The sequence below is a fragment of the Pleurodeles waltl genome, chromosome 1_2, assembly GCF_031143425.1.
Source record: "Pleurodeles waltl isolate 20211129_DDA chromosome 1_2, aPleWal1.hap1.20221129, whole genome shotgun sequence".
Taxonomy (NCBI): Eukaryota; Metazoa; Chordata; class Amphibia; order Caudata; family Salamandridae; genus Pleurodeles; species Pleurodeles waltl.
Window position 1 is genome coordinate 734,736,109 of NC_090437.1, and position 15,665 is coordinate 734,751,773.

Here is a 15,665-nt window from a genome sequence, read left to right on the forward strand (position 1 = left end):
ACATGTGAAAAGAAGTACTTTAATTGGCTGACCACAAACTGACTAGAAAGTTGTGGCCATACTTTTATTTCATGGGACACGGACCCTGGGGGTGAAAACCCTAATTGAAAGTGGCATGAAGATTCAGGGTGAAGTTACTCTGAACCCAAGGGTGTGATATAGGTGTGTTTTAGGGACAAATAATGGATTTAAAATCATTTTGCATCACAATGTGCGATATTCACAAAAATTCACGAATTTCTGCAAATTAAAAAAATTATTTGCAAAATATTTGCGATTAAGGAAAAATTTGAAAGAAAAACCACAGACTCATTTCTACACTTATTCATTCACTCAGACATGCAACACCCACTTTCAGACCCACTCACACTTACGTGCCCACTCACAGATCCACTAACAGAGACAGGCCCTATGGCCAACCTGCTCTGTGCACAGCCAAAAGATGTGCATGGAGCAGGGTTAGGTGATTATAGGTGCTTGATTGCAAGGACTGGCTGCAGGCCAGGCCTTGTGACCAACCCCCACCGTGCACGGCCAAAAGCCAAAGGCCGTGCTTGGCGGGTGTTGGAATAATGTATAGTAATTAAAAATAGTTTAAGTTAAAAAACCTACACATTCACTGAAAAAAACGGAAGGTGCAAATTATAGTTACCTTAGGGCGTGAATTATAGTTAGTTGAAAGAACTTTAACTAATACAGCTGAATTTCTATGTTTTTGGACGAGTAATAACAGAAACTCTAATGCCTATAACCTCCCTGTAGCCGTTGTTTTTTTTCAGTGGATATATATATATATATCTATATATATAGATATATATATACTGTATATGTGCAAACATCTTTGCATATACATATGTATATAAAGATAGACAGATAGATTGATCGATAGATATAGATAGATAGATATATGTACACACTTATGAATATATATATATATATATATATATACCACTATATATATATATATATATATATATATATATATATATATAGGTTGCAATATATAGTGTTTGAATGTAAAGGAGCAGTACAAAACTGATTTCAGCATGAAAACAAGCTGTATGTAATATAACATATAATAAAAATAAAATGATATAGATTTTGGCGATGTGCAATCCCGTTTTATCATATGGTAGGAGCAATGCCTCCTACCGTAACAAATTGGGGTTCTCATACCGGAAAAGGTCAAGAGACATTTACAATAGCAACCTTAAAATGAATTAAGCAGAAAAGAGGAAAGATTTCAGTCACTGAAACGCTACTTTTCTTGCACCCCTTGGCAACCCCCTAACGCAACCAAGTTTGCAACATATTTTAAATAAGGTGCACCATGGTTGTAGTTAGGGGACTAGCATCAGAATTTTTGATGCTACTCTGGCTCTTTGCAGATTGGAGTAAAAAAATCTGACGCTAATCCTGCAAAGCACCCAGAGGCCCATTGTAACCAACAGAAGCCTCCTTTTAACGCCTACTCTGAGCAGGCATTTAAAATGCTGAAAAAAATGGTGCAAGGAAATGGCTTAGATTGTTTTGGCACCCCTAGCATGGGAACGTCCCCTTTGCATACTTTGCGTACGTTATGCCTGGCACAGGTATAAAGCACCACAAAGGGTTACAAAATGGTATAATGCATGCATTGCACCACTTTGTAAATATAGCATTGCATTTTTGGCATTCTAACACCACATTAGCATAAAAAAATGATGCTAATGTGGGGTTCGAATGGCACCTGGGGCTCTTAAATATGCCCCCAAATATTTACAATCATGAGCGGTGGTCAAAAGGACTCGCGCCCCCGCCACACACGTTTTTTCATCAAATATTCTTCTGCAAATATTTCATCGATATTATCAATTATGTTATCAAAGATGCCATGAGTTGCATAATTTGAAGGGTAATTAGCAGTGCATGGCGAGGGTGCAAGTTATAGTTACCTTAAGGCAAAAGTTATAGTTACTTGCGATAAATCTAACTATAACAGGTGAATTTCTATGGTTTGTACGTTTAATATGTGAACCTTACTCTAACATCCCTGTAGCCTTTGTTTTTTAGGTGAATTTCTAAGGTTCTTTAAAATTCTTTTTTCTAACTATAACATCCTTGTTACCTTTGTTTTTTAATTAATTTCTATGTTTTTTTAACATATAGTAATTTTCATTGCTATACATTAATCAAACCACCGCTGCACACAGCCTTTGAGAAATTGAGAGGACTGCAGGAGAAGCTTCAAGGCCCCCGCGGTCCTAGCCGGCTCCTCACATACTACAGGACTGGCATTGTTCCCAAAAGCAGGGAGCAACTTTAAATAGCAATGTCTTCATCTGCTTTCCTGCACGGATGAAAACTTTGCTTTTTAACAGCGGGAGCTGTCAGCTCCCACCAAGCAAAAGCAAACAGCTATGTCCCTGGGGGTTGGCCCCCGGGACATAGCAGGAGCCATCCCTGGGAGGTGGCGGTCACGAGAACCATTATTGGCTCCACGAAGGGGGCTGTGTGGCCCCCTTCAAAGTTTACAATTTGCCCCCGGGGAGGTGGTGGTCCCCAGGACTGTGGGTCCGTATCAGAAACCCTCCTTATTTTATTCAGTAGCCCCAGGGAGGTGGCAATCCCTGGGGCCCGGGGAGGTCCACAGGGCACCCCCTTTTATAATTATAGTATTTTGACCTGATGCAGGCCCCCTCCAATGAGCATTGCCCCTGGGAGGTAATGGTCATGAGGGCTTGTGGGTCCGCAAGTACCCCCTTTCCTCTTTTATTGTAGCCCCAGGAAGGTGGTGGGCCCGGGGCTGTGGGGGGTGTGTGTGTGGTCCCCACAATATATTTGTTCAATGCCCCGGTAAGGTGGTGATCCCTGAGGCTGCCGGGGCAGCCCTTCCCATATCCATTGTGGTAAAAGCCCCGGGAAAATGGCAGTCCCCTGGGATGTGGGGGGTGGGCACGGTGGCCACCCCATGCAAAATGTAATTGCCCCAGGGGCGTGGCCCACTGGGGGCTGTTTACAAAACAAGTGCAGGAGCCTGTGCTTGTTTTTTTTTTATTTTTGGTAGGTCAGCGGATTGGTGCTAAAAATGATTTAAAATGCTTTTAGGTCCTGGGAGGTTCCTCTCAGACCCCAGCACCAGAGCTAAGGGGACAGAGTGACTCTATCCTATCCCCTTTTCTTAGTGTTTTCATTATTTTCCTGAGACTCGACTGAAGCCGAGTCCCAGCATGGTTGCCAACACTCCCTTGCTGAAGTGTTGGCAGACAATCAGATCTCAGTGATGAGATCTGGACTGTTCCGAGAGCCTTTGTGTTCCTATGTATCCAAATGTAGATTTTCTTTACTTACTAAAAAACTACTGAACTGATTTACATCAGGTAACAAAAAGGTCAGTTTCTGGACCAAGGGCTACCTTTCTGCCAAATTAGGTCTAATTCTGTCCACTAGTTCAGGAGTGTTGGAAAGTGGATTATTGGTAAGAGCAGGTAAGCACCTACACTAAGCAATAGGCCACTAAACCCCACTAGGTTCAGTTAGGTCTCAATAAATTAACCCCAGCTCAACCATTGGTAGCTTGGCAACGAGTGACAAGGCTTAACTTAGGAGCCAAAGGCTCTCATTATGATATTGGTGGTAAATCCCGCTAACAGCAGCGGGATGGCCTCCAACATATCGTCACAGAGGCGAACATCCTTTCGCCATATTATGACACACACACACACCAAACTGACAGAATACTGCCACAAACACTAATCTGCCAGACCAAAGGTTAGTGATAAAGTGTCGGTACGAACACCCATACCGTTGTGGCAACAAAACAACACCCTTGACAATATGACCCACGAATCACCACAGCGGACATTCAACAACGGTACACCTCTGCGCGGTCATAATGGCCACCCAAATATAAAACAACACAACATTGGCCAATACCAAAAACACATACCTGACACTAATACACACACCACACCCACCAACTAACAGAACTATAAAACACATACCCACAGTACCCAAAACCCTTTGCCAACATGAAAAGACTGCAATAGCTAGGCACACAAATCACAGAGACAACTACACACACACATCACAACCACCCATTCATCCGTCACCTACCCCGCACCCAGCCACATTACTCAAAACCCTCTGCACACCACACAAAACCCATGTCCCCACAAAGACACCCCTCACTGATGAGGAGTTGCAGGTCATGGTTGAGGAAATAGTCAGGGTAGAGCCACAGCTGTTTGGAGCACAGGTACTGCAGATCTCCATTGCCAGAAAGATGGAGCTATGGAGGAGAATCGCGGACCCGGTGAATTCCATGGGACAGCATCCACGAACAAGGGACAACATCAAGAAGAGGTGGAATGGCCTATGCGTACAGGTACGTTCCATAGCAGCAAGGCACCAGCTCGCTATCAAGAGGACTGGCCGTAGAATCCCACCTCCTCCCCCACAGCTGACAGGTACTGTCTTACCTGTGTATCATTGGAAGTTCTGCCGAATAACTAATGTCCTGTTGTCCACATCCTCATCCTCTCCCTCCTCATCCTCACTGTCCTCAGGGTCCACTGCTGCCACTGGAGCATTTTCACCCTTCTTCTGCAGTTAGGGCATATGTCGTCTGATGGCCAGGTTGTGAAACATGCAGCATACAACAACTATCTGGCAGACCTTCACAGGGGAGTAGCAGGAGGATCCACCTGTCAGATGGAGGCACCTGAACCTGACCTTCAGGAGACCGAAGGTCCTTTCAATAATGCTCTTGGTACGCCCATGAGCATCATATACCTATTCTCAGCCCCTGCCCTCGGATTCCTTACAGGGGTCAAGAGGCAGAACAGGTTTGGGTAGCCAGTGTCCCCTGCAAGAAGTAAGGGACAACAATAGCCTTGCACAATGGCATAGGGGATGACTTCTGAAGGCATACACTGACATACATTGGGTGGGGATGCAGGCTCACCTACAAGCCACACTCTGTGCCTCTGTAGTTGTGCCATCAATTGTGGGTTGCTGCTATTTCTAAGGACGAAGGCATCAGGCACCAACCGAGGATACTTGGCAGTGACGTGGGAGATGTACTTGTCAGCAAGGCACACCATCTGGACAATGAGAGAGTGAAAACTCTTCCAATTCCTGAACACCTGTTCATTGGCCCGGGCAGGACTAATGCAACATGGTTCCAATCAATTACCCCAATTACATGTGGTATATGTCCCATTGCATAGAATCCAGCCTTCACAGTGGCAAAATCTTTTACTTGGGGGAAAACGATGTAGCTGCACATGTGTTTGAGCAAGGCAGCCAAAACCCTTGCCAGCACTACTGAGAACATTGGCTGCGACAGTCCTGCAGCCAGGCCCACTGTCACTTGGAACGAGCCTATAGCCAGGAAATGGAGCACTGAAAGGACCTGCACAAAAGGGGGATCCCAGTGGGATGACAGATATCAGATATTAGATCAGGCTTCAATTGAGCACACAGCTCTGTGATTGTGGCCCTGTTCAGGATATAGGTAAGCATTATGTACCTGTACTCCAGGTTAGCCAAGTCCACAAGGGGTCTGTACATGGGGGCTCACCTCCTCCTCCTATTCCTTTGCACTGGTAGGTACCTAAGGGACAGAAGAGTGAGGAGGGAGTGACAACATGATAAATGTATCAACCACTTCAGTGTACATAGAGCATGTATGTAACTAGACACTGAAAATGGCTGTGTATGTACAATCAACACCAGTGATGCAGTTTTTAATCTAAATTGTGTACCAGCACTATAACATGGCAACCGCCTGTCCTGTGTGTAGGGACAGGTTAAGTTATCTCACTCTGCCGGCATTGGGCGTCTTGGAGAAAGGCAGTCTGCACTGCCGGGCAATTCCTTATTGGCTAATATGGATCTCTATGGAGTACAGTATCTATTGAGGATCACCACGGCGGTGACAGTGTACACTGCTGCAGACGTGAGTGCCATTTTCTGACTATAACCTCACTTGATTCCTGACTTTCCAAAGGACAACACCTTAACTGCGTGGCTGCTGTGACCTGTGTCTGTAACCTGCCATGCCCTGTGTGACAGAGGAAAGGGCCCCTCCCTTCACTTCTGAGGAGTTAGAGCACCTGGTGGATGGGGTCCTACCCCTGCATGGGGGCGTTGAATGTAACAAGGCTGCATGGAGATGAGTGTGTGTGCTGACAGTCTATCATTTGAGTGGGGGGTATGGCTGGTGGTAGTGTACATGCAGGGCTCCGGGTGATGTGTGTGCCATTTGAGGGGCAAAAGGGGTCTGAACGCCATATGTGTGACAGGCTGGATATTCGGATTCATGGTGACCCTCTGTTTGTGTTTCCCTGCACGTCAGCACCCATCAGAAGAAGGGCCTGTGGTGTGCCATCGTCAAGGAGGTGCGGCCCATGGGGCTTTATACCCGGCGGAGCACCCACTGCAGGAAACAGTGGGAGGACCTGAGACACTGGGCCAAAAGACCGCAGAAGCCCAGCTGGGGACGGCCTCCCAACGAGGAAGGGGTGCCCCTCGGAACCTGACCCCCCTGATGGCCCGCATACTGGCAGTGGCCTATCCAGAGCTGGATGGGCACTTGAGGGCATCACAGCAGCAACAAGGGCGTAAATCTACTGTGTGACAACCATCTTTGTTGCCTGGCATGGGATTCTGGTGGTGGGTTTTAATCAGTGGATGTCCCCTTATGCCAGTTCATACATTTCTGCATGGTCCGGCTCAGGGTTATGGGGTGAATAGCAAAATCTGGATCACTAGGTAGGTGGCTTTCCATGTCAGACAGGGCTTAGTAGGTCCCAGGAGAGGTGCAGATAGCAGTGTTTGGCTCTTATCCTGCTGTGATACCTAGCCAATAGTATGCCAGTGCGGTGCATACTGCTCAATCTTGGTCCCTGTGTGTGATGGTGATATGTATGTCATCTGTGGTGTTGGTAATGTAATTGACCCAGTGCTCCCTTTCTTTCTCCCCCTATTTTCCTGTGTCATCCCCCGTACCAGTACCGTCCTCCCAGTAGCCCCCCACCAAGTTGCCTGTGCCCACTCACCCAGGAGGGTGGGCATCTCCTTTGCCCCAGGCACCTCAGGCCCTGCTCCAGTGAGCCCTGCTGCCCTCAGTGAGGAGGCTATTGACCTCCTGAGTTCACTCTCTGTAGGGCAGTCAACCATTGTGAATGCCATTCAGGGGCTGGCATCCCAGATGCAGCAATGTAATGCCTTCCTGGATTGCATTTACGGTGGCTTGGCAGCCCTACAGAGATCGTTTCAGGCTCTGACCTCCTCCCTGATGGCAACCAGTGTCCCTGGTCCTACCGTCCTCCCTCCAACTACCACTTCCCAGTCCCAGTCTCCTCAACCCCAACCCATCCCATGCACACATACAGACAAGCATGCACACAAAACATTACACAAGAGTGGCACAGTCAAACACAGGCACCAAACTTCAAGCCACAAGCATTTAGACAAACAATAGACAGATGCACACACAACATCCACTGCCCCCACTGTCTCACCCTTCTCCTCCTCCTCCCTCACAGTCACATACGCACTCACACCTGCATGCACTCCATCAACAGTCCCAGACCCTGCCACCTGTACACCCTTGCCCACAGACACCACAAGAGCAGATCCACAGACAAGCACCCCACACACCACATGTGCAGTCACCACTACCACCACCTTCACCACCTCATGAAGCACAGCCACCTCAGTTACAGACACCACCACAACATCCATCCTAACGTCTTGTTTGTCCTCTCCCACCCTGTCTGCCCCATCCAAAGAAACACAAATGCTTACAAGCAGACGCACAACAGCCATCCACCTCACACACGCACACTGTCCATGCACCTGCACCCAAGTCCAACACACCTACTACTCCCACTGCCACTCCCTCTACCTCCGCTCCCATCCCTTCTCCCACATCCCACCCCAATGTCCCTAAGAAGGTTTTCCGTGCCCATCTTGACCTCTTCCCTACCCCTATTCCCCGTCCTGCCCATAAGTGCAAGGTCCCAAACACCCAGCCAGGGACCTCAGCCAACCAGTCTGCCACTGCTCTTACCCAAAAATCTGCTGCTGCCACTAAGGGGCCCCTGAGTGGGATGGCAGCCACTCCGAGCAAGAACATATGTCCGCCTCAGAAAGGGAGGTCTAGGGTGAAGGAACCTAAGAGACAGAGGACAGGGTCAGTGGAGGCACCTCCTAAACCTGGAGGCAAGGACACAAGTCACATGACAACAGCCAAGGGGGGCCCTCAGAGGAATGAACCCAAGAATCCCCATTCACCACCTGAGGGCAAGGATCCCCATCCACCACCTGAGGGCAGGGATCCCCCTCCACCACCAGAGGCCATGTAGCCCCCCTCCAGAAACTGTGGCCTAAGTCTTTCCCCCAGAACCAGTGGACAATGAGTCCCCTCCAGAACAAGTGGGCAAGGAGCCCCCTCCAGGGTCAGTGGGCAAGGAGCCCCCTCCAGAACCAGTGGGCAAGGAGCCCCTCCAGAACCACCAGTGGGCATGATCCAGTGGGCTAGGAAACCCTGCCAGGATCAGTGGGCAAGGAGCCCCCTCCAGAACCAGTGGGCATGATAACCACTCCTGAGACTGTGGCCGAAGACTCCCCTCCAGAACCAGTGGGCATGACACCCACTCCAGAGACTGTGGTCTAAGACACCTCTCCAGAACCAGTGGTCTAGGAGCCCCCTCCAGAGCCAGTGGGCAAGGATCCCCCTCTAGAATCAGTGTACAAGGAGCTCCCTCCAGGGTCAGTGAGCAAGGAGCCCCCTCCAGAACCAGTGGGCATGATGCCCACTCCTGAGACTCTGGCTTAAGACTTCCCTCCAGAACTAGTGGGCATGATACCCACTCCTGAGACTGTGGTCTAAGAATCCCCTCAAGGAGCCCCCTCAAGAATCAGTGGGAATGATACCCACTCCAGCTGAGGTCCAACCCCCCTTCCCCCTGAGGTGCCTGCCCATTTCCAAAATGATGCCCCTGGACAGTGGAGTCCGGATGATGTCAGAGGTCAAGTTGGGGTTTGGACGATGCCCTGTGGCCATGTGGCCCTTTAGTACTTTGGACTGGCCATTGGCCCAATCTGTACATTGACATGTATATAGTTATTTTTTTATTCATTATGGTGGCTGTTGGCAGCACATTACAAAGGTTGTACTACAGGTATGTGGCCTTGCATTCTTTGCTCCCGGGTCCTGTAACTCTCGATGTACTGTGCAGCTGGTTGTGTGTATGTGTATGGTGTGTGTTGTGCATGTGTGTGTCACTCTCCTTTTCCTCCCTCCCGACTTTGTGTGTTAGGCAGCTGTGCTCACCGTCTTCATTTGCGTTGGTGCTCCAGGGCAGCAACGGGGTGGTAGAGCATCCGGAAGACTTAGATTTCTTGTTCCATGGTGGCCGCGGAGTCCTCTGTGTCCCTGTAGGTGAGTCTTTCCTTTTCTGTAAAGTGTTTCCGCAAGGCCTTTGAAGACGTTGCTAATGCCCCGGAAATCCTGGCGGTTTGCTGTGTCATAATATGGTGGGTGGTACCTTGATTTCCGCCTGGCTGTATGTGGCTACTGCCATGGTCGGTGGTGTTAGGGCCCTGGCGGTTGGTGTGGTACATTGACTGTCTATGGGAGATATCATCGCCATGGTCATAATTTGGCAGTTATTGCCGCCAGGCTGTTGGCGGTATTACCGCCACTTTAACAGTGGCGGTCAGTACGCCGCCAATGTCGTACTGAGGGCCAAAGTGTGTAAAGCATTGAAGTATCACATAACAGTAATTAAATAAAATACAGGAAACAGTTTAAAAATCACAAAACAATTTATAAGAATAGGTAATATTTTTATCTTTAATTTGACACCAAAACAAATAAAATTGGATAAGGGGAACCGGAGATACACATTTGTAAAGAATTAGGCCCATATTTATACTTTTTTAGTGCTGCGTTTGCGTCATTTTTTGATGCAAAATCGGGGCAAACGTACAAAATATAATTGCAGGGCTGAAAAAGTATAAATATGGGTCTTAGTGTTTTTTATTGCATATAAACAAATACCACCAATCTGGTCATCTGGTCACACCTCTACTGGGGCAAAGTCAAACTTTAAGGCCAACCGCGATGGAGCCCTGCTTGGCTACAGCAAGCGGGAGGTGTCAGTCAAAAGATTTCCTTCGGACTTAGTCATTTTCTTCAAGATTTTCTTCAGTAGGATGAAGTCGCCAGTCCGATTCGACCTCCCTGGAGCTTTTCCTCGGTTATGCACCACAGTAGACCTTGGTGAAGATTTGTACGTTCAGACTTAGATGATTTTTCGAGACACAAATCCTTCAACCGGCCCAAAGATGAATCTTGGTCTGACGTCCCTGGAGTCCTCTAGGGATACACTGCGCCAGAGGTCCTGGTCAACTCTCTATGTTCGGACTTAGTCACTATTTTGGAGATTTCCTTCAGCAGGACAGACCTGCAAGTCAGGTCGCGGTTGAGGCAAGGCAGCTAGACCTACCGCGGCTGGTGAGTCCCTCTATGGAGCTTTTTCCAAAAAGTTCACTGATCTTCTCCAAACTTTTGGATCTTCTTCCACAGCTCACCCCAAGGTTCCAGAAAATCTGAGTTGCTCCTTGAGGGTGCAGACTCCAACTCCCAGAATGCAACTGGCTCAAACTAAAAATTGGTCACTGGACAGTGGTCAGATGGTCAGTTTCTTCAGGATTTGATGCAGGAGACTCTGGTTAGCTATTTTCACCTGTAGCAAACAGAAAGTCCCCTCTTAAACCAGTTGAAAAAGTCCTCCTTGTGGTGAAGCCCAAGTGTGCAGCTGGTGCAGTCCTCCAGAGTGCAAAGTCCAGGTGCAGGTCAATGGTCCAGCAGGGCAGTCCTTCTTCTTCTGATGTTCTTCCTTGTAGGGATCTGAGGAGTAGGCGCAGCTCTGCCATATTTATCCTTGTTTGTGGGTGAAAAACAGGGGAGTCCTGGGTATCCAATCACAGGCAGGCTCCTTCCCCCTTTGATGACCACTTCCTGGGAAGTGTGGCAAAAATCAATCCCAGGGAGCAACGTTTCTCAAAACTCCAACATGGCTGAAAGTGATTTTTGAAGGTTAGATCTGGCTGAGCCCACCCACTGGTGTGGCTAAAAATCCTAAACACACCCCTCCCCTGCCTTCTCCTGCCCTCTCCTAATCTAATCAAGAGGGCACCTAATTGTCTGGGGTTGCAGGATGTGAGGGGGGTTCTGAGCTGCTCCAAATGTCCTTCACTGCCTTTGAAGACCAGTTTCGCCATCCTCCCCCTTCCTGCTTCCCCATCTGCTGAGGCAAATCTCCTCCCCCAGGCAAATCCTTTGTGTTCAGCCCAGGTCACTTCACACCTCATCAAGGCAGCCAAGCCAGACTGCCAGAGGCTGGGCAATCAGATAAGGGAACTACAGAGCTGACGTTGGCAACTTTCAGGTAGAGTTTTAAAACTCTTCACCTGAACTAGTTATATTAAATCCAACAATTGTAAGCTGTGGGATTTATTATATTAGTTAATTTGATACCTAACTCAACATATCTGACATTTTATTAATTAAAATAAAGTCTCCCCATCTTACCTCAGCAGGGCTTATAAAACAATTTTTATAAAGACCCTGCTTATAATTACATGATACCCAACCCTAAGGGCACATAGGGCACAACTTAGGGGTGACTTATATGGAAATAAAAGTTAGTTTAAGACTTTGGAAGTACTTTTAATTCCAAAGTCGAATTTGAATATAACTTTAGTTTAAAAGCAGCCAGCAAGGCAGGCCTGCCTTTAAAATGACACTGGGCACCTCAGAAGTGCACCTACCTATGCTGTGGTCCCTAAACCTACATTCCCTACCATATACTAGGGACTAATAGGTAGGTTGATACTGCCATTTTTAATTAGCCAAATTTGCATATCCACTTTACACAGAGCACAGCCAAGAGTCAGCAACCACCTGTATCTGTCCAAAAGGTTTCAGAGTGACCAAGTAAAAAAGGAGGACTTTCCTACAAGGCGCTATCGCTGTTCACAATTCATATGGAAAAATGAATTGTGACAAGTGTTTTGGGCCCCCCCACTTTTTCTTGTCCTCAACTTGATGGATGATCCTGAAACTTTTCAGACAGCAGCTCACTTGGGCGTCAAATTGTTTTAGAATATTTAATGAAGATTCGTCAATTCGTCAACCGGCGCCAAAGATATAGGCAAGTAAAAAAAAATGTATGGAAACTAGGTCCTAACTAGTGGCAACTGCTCCTAGGTAATATACGTCAACATAGGGAGACCCAGTTGAAGGCATACAGCTGAAATACGACAGCCTGATTTTTTTATTGTTATTGTTCTGCATTCTTTTGATTGTCTAGCATTCACACAATAAATTATGAAATTCCTCACTACCCAACTGTGAAGGATCCTGCATTGTGCTGCCATGTGTCAGTGTTGATGAGGAGTAAGCTGTGTGGAAGTATGTATATACATCTATATATGTCCCAGCTGGGGTTGCCATTGGGTAGGTATAGTTAGGATTGCTTTTCCATAAATAAATAAGGTATTTTTTGGTTTTCTAATAACTTTGGCACCATTTGGCAAATTTTCACAACACTTTCCAAAAAAATGCAAAATCATATCAGCTCCTTCCTGGAAAGTTTCAGGTTGATCCATCAAACAGGGGCAGAGAAAGAAGGGGGTGTCCCAAAAGCAAATTTCTCCATGCATTTTCTACAGACTACTTTAAGAATCACTACTGCAAAACTGCTAAATGGAATTACTCAAAATTTGGCAGGAAGCTAGATCCTGGTTCACAGACTGTGATTATGTGACGGTGTAAATCTGTTCAGTAGTTTGTGTGAAATTGAGGGTCCAAAATATTTGTATATCTGGACGGCTGGGATCCGCGAGAGACTCACAAGTGTTCTCTGAGAGAGCAAAATAATGGCAGGCCTGGAAAATAGAAGGTATACATTTTGGCCACCATTGGTAAAGTGGATGGAACGAGATGGGCACAAGATTGGCATTTGATGTTTTCAATCTGTGACTATTATTGAGGGTCTTTTATGGATTTGTCCTATAATTACATCTACTCACTGTTTTTGTACTTTGCTACCTGGACTGGATTGCCATGGTATCATGAAGAAATTAGCAAATATGCCTATGGCATGGTCACTTCTCGAAGACAAGGGTGTTATCGGTATCAGAATAAGGTCTAAGAAGGTAACCCGAGGTGAATGAGAACCAATTTTTTTTTAATAAAGAGAGCAAATGCAACAATGGAGCCCTGGTTAGTCGAGAGGCCAGTTTTCCCATCATCCTTCTCAGTCCTGAGGGAGTGAGAGACTCCTGCGAGACCCATAGAGGAGAGCACTCTGACTGGCTGGCTGTTGGAGGTTTAGGAATGAAATGGTAGCCGTTTGTTTACGGGGAAAAATTATAGGTTGCAAGAATGAACTGAAAAAGCTATTAAAGGGGGCAGGAGAAAGGCATCCTACCCCCTACTTATTGAGAGAAAGTCTGTAAGGCACAGGTACTGTCATTAAAAGATCTATATATATAAAAACAATAAAAAAATGTTGTGAACTGGCGGGACTATTGGGGGATCATGAAAAGTAAAAGGAGTAGACGACCTTTCAGTACACTGCACTAGGAGAAGGGCATCTTGTCCCTTTAATTATTGAGAGGAGGTTTGAGCCATAACTACTGTGAAGAAAAAAATGAAAATATCTTTAAAAGAATGTTGTGATCTTGTGGGACCCTCACAGAATTAAGAAAAGTAAAAAGGAGTAGGTAATCTCTGAATACAATCTACTGTGCACACCTATCAATGTAGGAAGCAGCCTTACCAGAGAATACATTTATTAATCAGAGCCTGCTATTCACACCCATCACTTTGGTAAGAGATCTGTGAGGAGAGGGCACTATCTCACCACACCCTACTACATATGCCAAACACCTAGTGTAGAGGTCTGAGTGGAAGGCCAGTCCCTCCCTACATCCTACTATGCATATCAGTCACCATAGGGAGAGGACTAAGCAGAGTCCAGTCTCTCAACACATTCTTCAATACACACTTGCCATGTAGGCGAGAAGTGTAAGTGGAGCGGTCAGTCCCACACCACATCCTACTAAGCACAACCATTACCATGGGGAGAATTCTCAGAGTCTAATCCCTCCCATAGCCTACTGTTTGTGCGCGTCACCCCCAGGGGGGATCTGTCAGTGAACAGGATTGTTCATCCTGAGTCCCTACCACATATATTTCTTGACTCCCAGCTGCTCACAGGCAAAGGCTGTATGTGGCCGCATGTTTGGGTATATATTTGGTAACAAAATGTTACGTTAAGTTAAGAAAACCCTAGAAATTCACTGAAAAAGCACACACGTTAGAGTAACATAATAATTAGGTGTGGTACACATATCTGTTTTTGTTTAGTGCAGTAAAGGGAATATCAAACCCAAAAAATTTAGGAATCCTTTATCCAGAATGGTCTGTTCTTGTACCGTTTCTAAGCACATTTCTCAAGATTCATTTGTTCAATTAACTCAGTAGCAGAAACTCCTTTCCACTTGCCTGTCCAAACCTTTATTCAGACCAAAATGTTCAGTACATCACTGTAGTCCACCACCATACATTCCTTTTCACTTTAGCTATCTTGAAAGGCCCTAGGAAAACCTGAGGCATCATTCTTCACAAAATTTAGAATCTTCACATAAATTTCACCATCCATACAAAATCACACTTCTTTCCGTTTGGGATTTTGTCAGACTGCTTACATCTCTTCTTTCGGATTCCACCATTTTTCTGACAGCAAAATAGTTGAAAACATAATCTTTCTAACTCTTCCTCTATACTTAAACCATATCAGATTTGCCTTCAAACTCGTCAAGTATCCTTCGAGACTTACATAAGGTGACACTCCAGTCATATAATTAGGTGTTGTATAGTGAGCCCAGGCAAGTTCAAGCAACAGCCCTATTAGAGGTTGCCAGGTCTCTACAGCCAATTGCACCCAAGTTATAACACTTTTGGGTGTATTTTCTGCAAAACCACTTAATTGAGGAGATTTCAACAATTTCTGTAGCGGCTATTCACAGATCATTAGGGAAATAGTCAATTTCTGCTCACTCAAATTGTATTATATGACATGAAATTTACTCTTCATGTTTTCCAGTAATTCAGAACGGATTCCTGACAGGTGTAAACCCATCTAAAAGGACAGAGATATCCACCAGGAGTGACAAGCTCTCCATACCCATCACATTCCAAGGGTGTTTCAAGGCCTGGATTGTCTTGGAAGTATGTGAATCTCACAAACTAGTATTCTAAAAGGAATTCACAAACTCATCTCAGTCCCATTTTCAACATGGAAATAGAAATTTGTTCAAAATCAGGGATGGTGTAATTTCTCTCAAGGGTAGTGAGGTAACATGTCATCACCAACTGATCTACATCTCTTACCACTTCTATGCTGATCACTTGCAACTATGTTTTAAAGCATCCTCTTTTATTGGCATATCCCTGCTATCTCAAATTCTTACAAAACTTCAGTCCTGAATCATGCAACATTACCTCAAATCAAACTCCTCGAAAATTAAGGCCTTGATTTATGAAAAGTGGTGCTGCAGTGGGTGCAGCACCACTTTTCTTCCGCCCCTTAGCACCC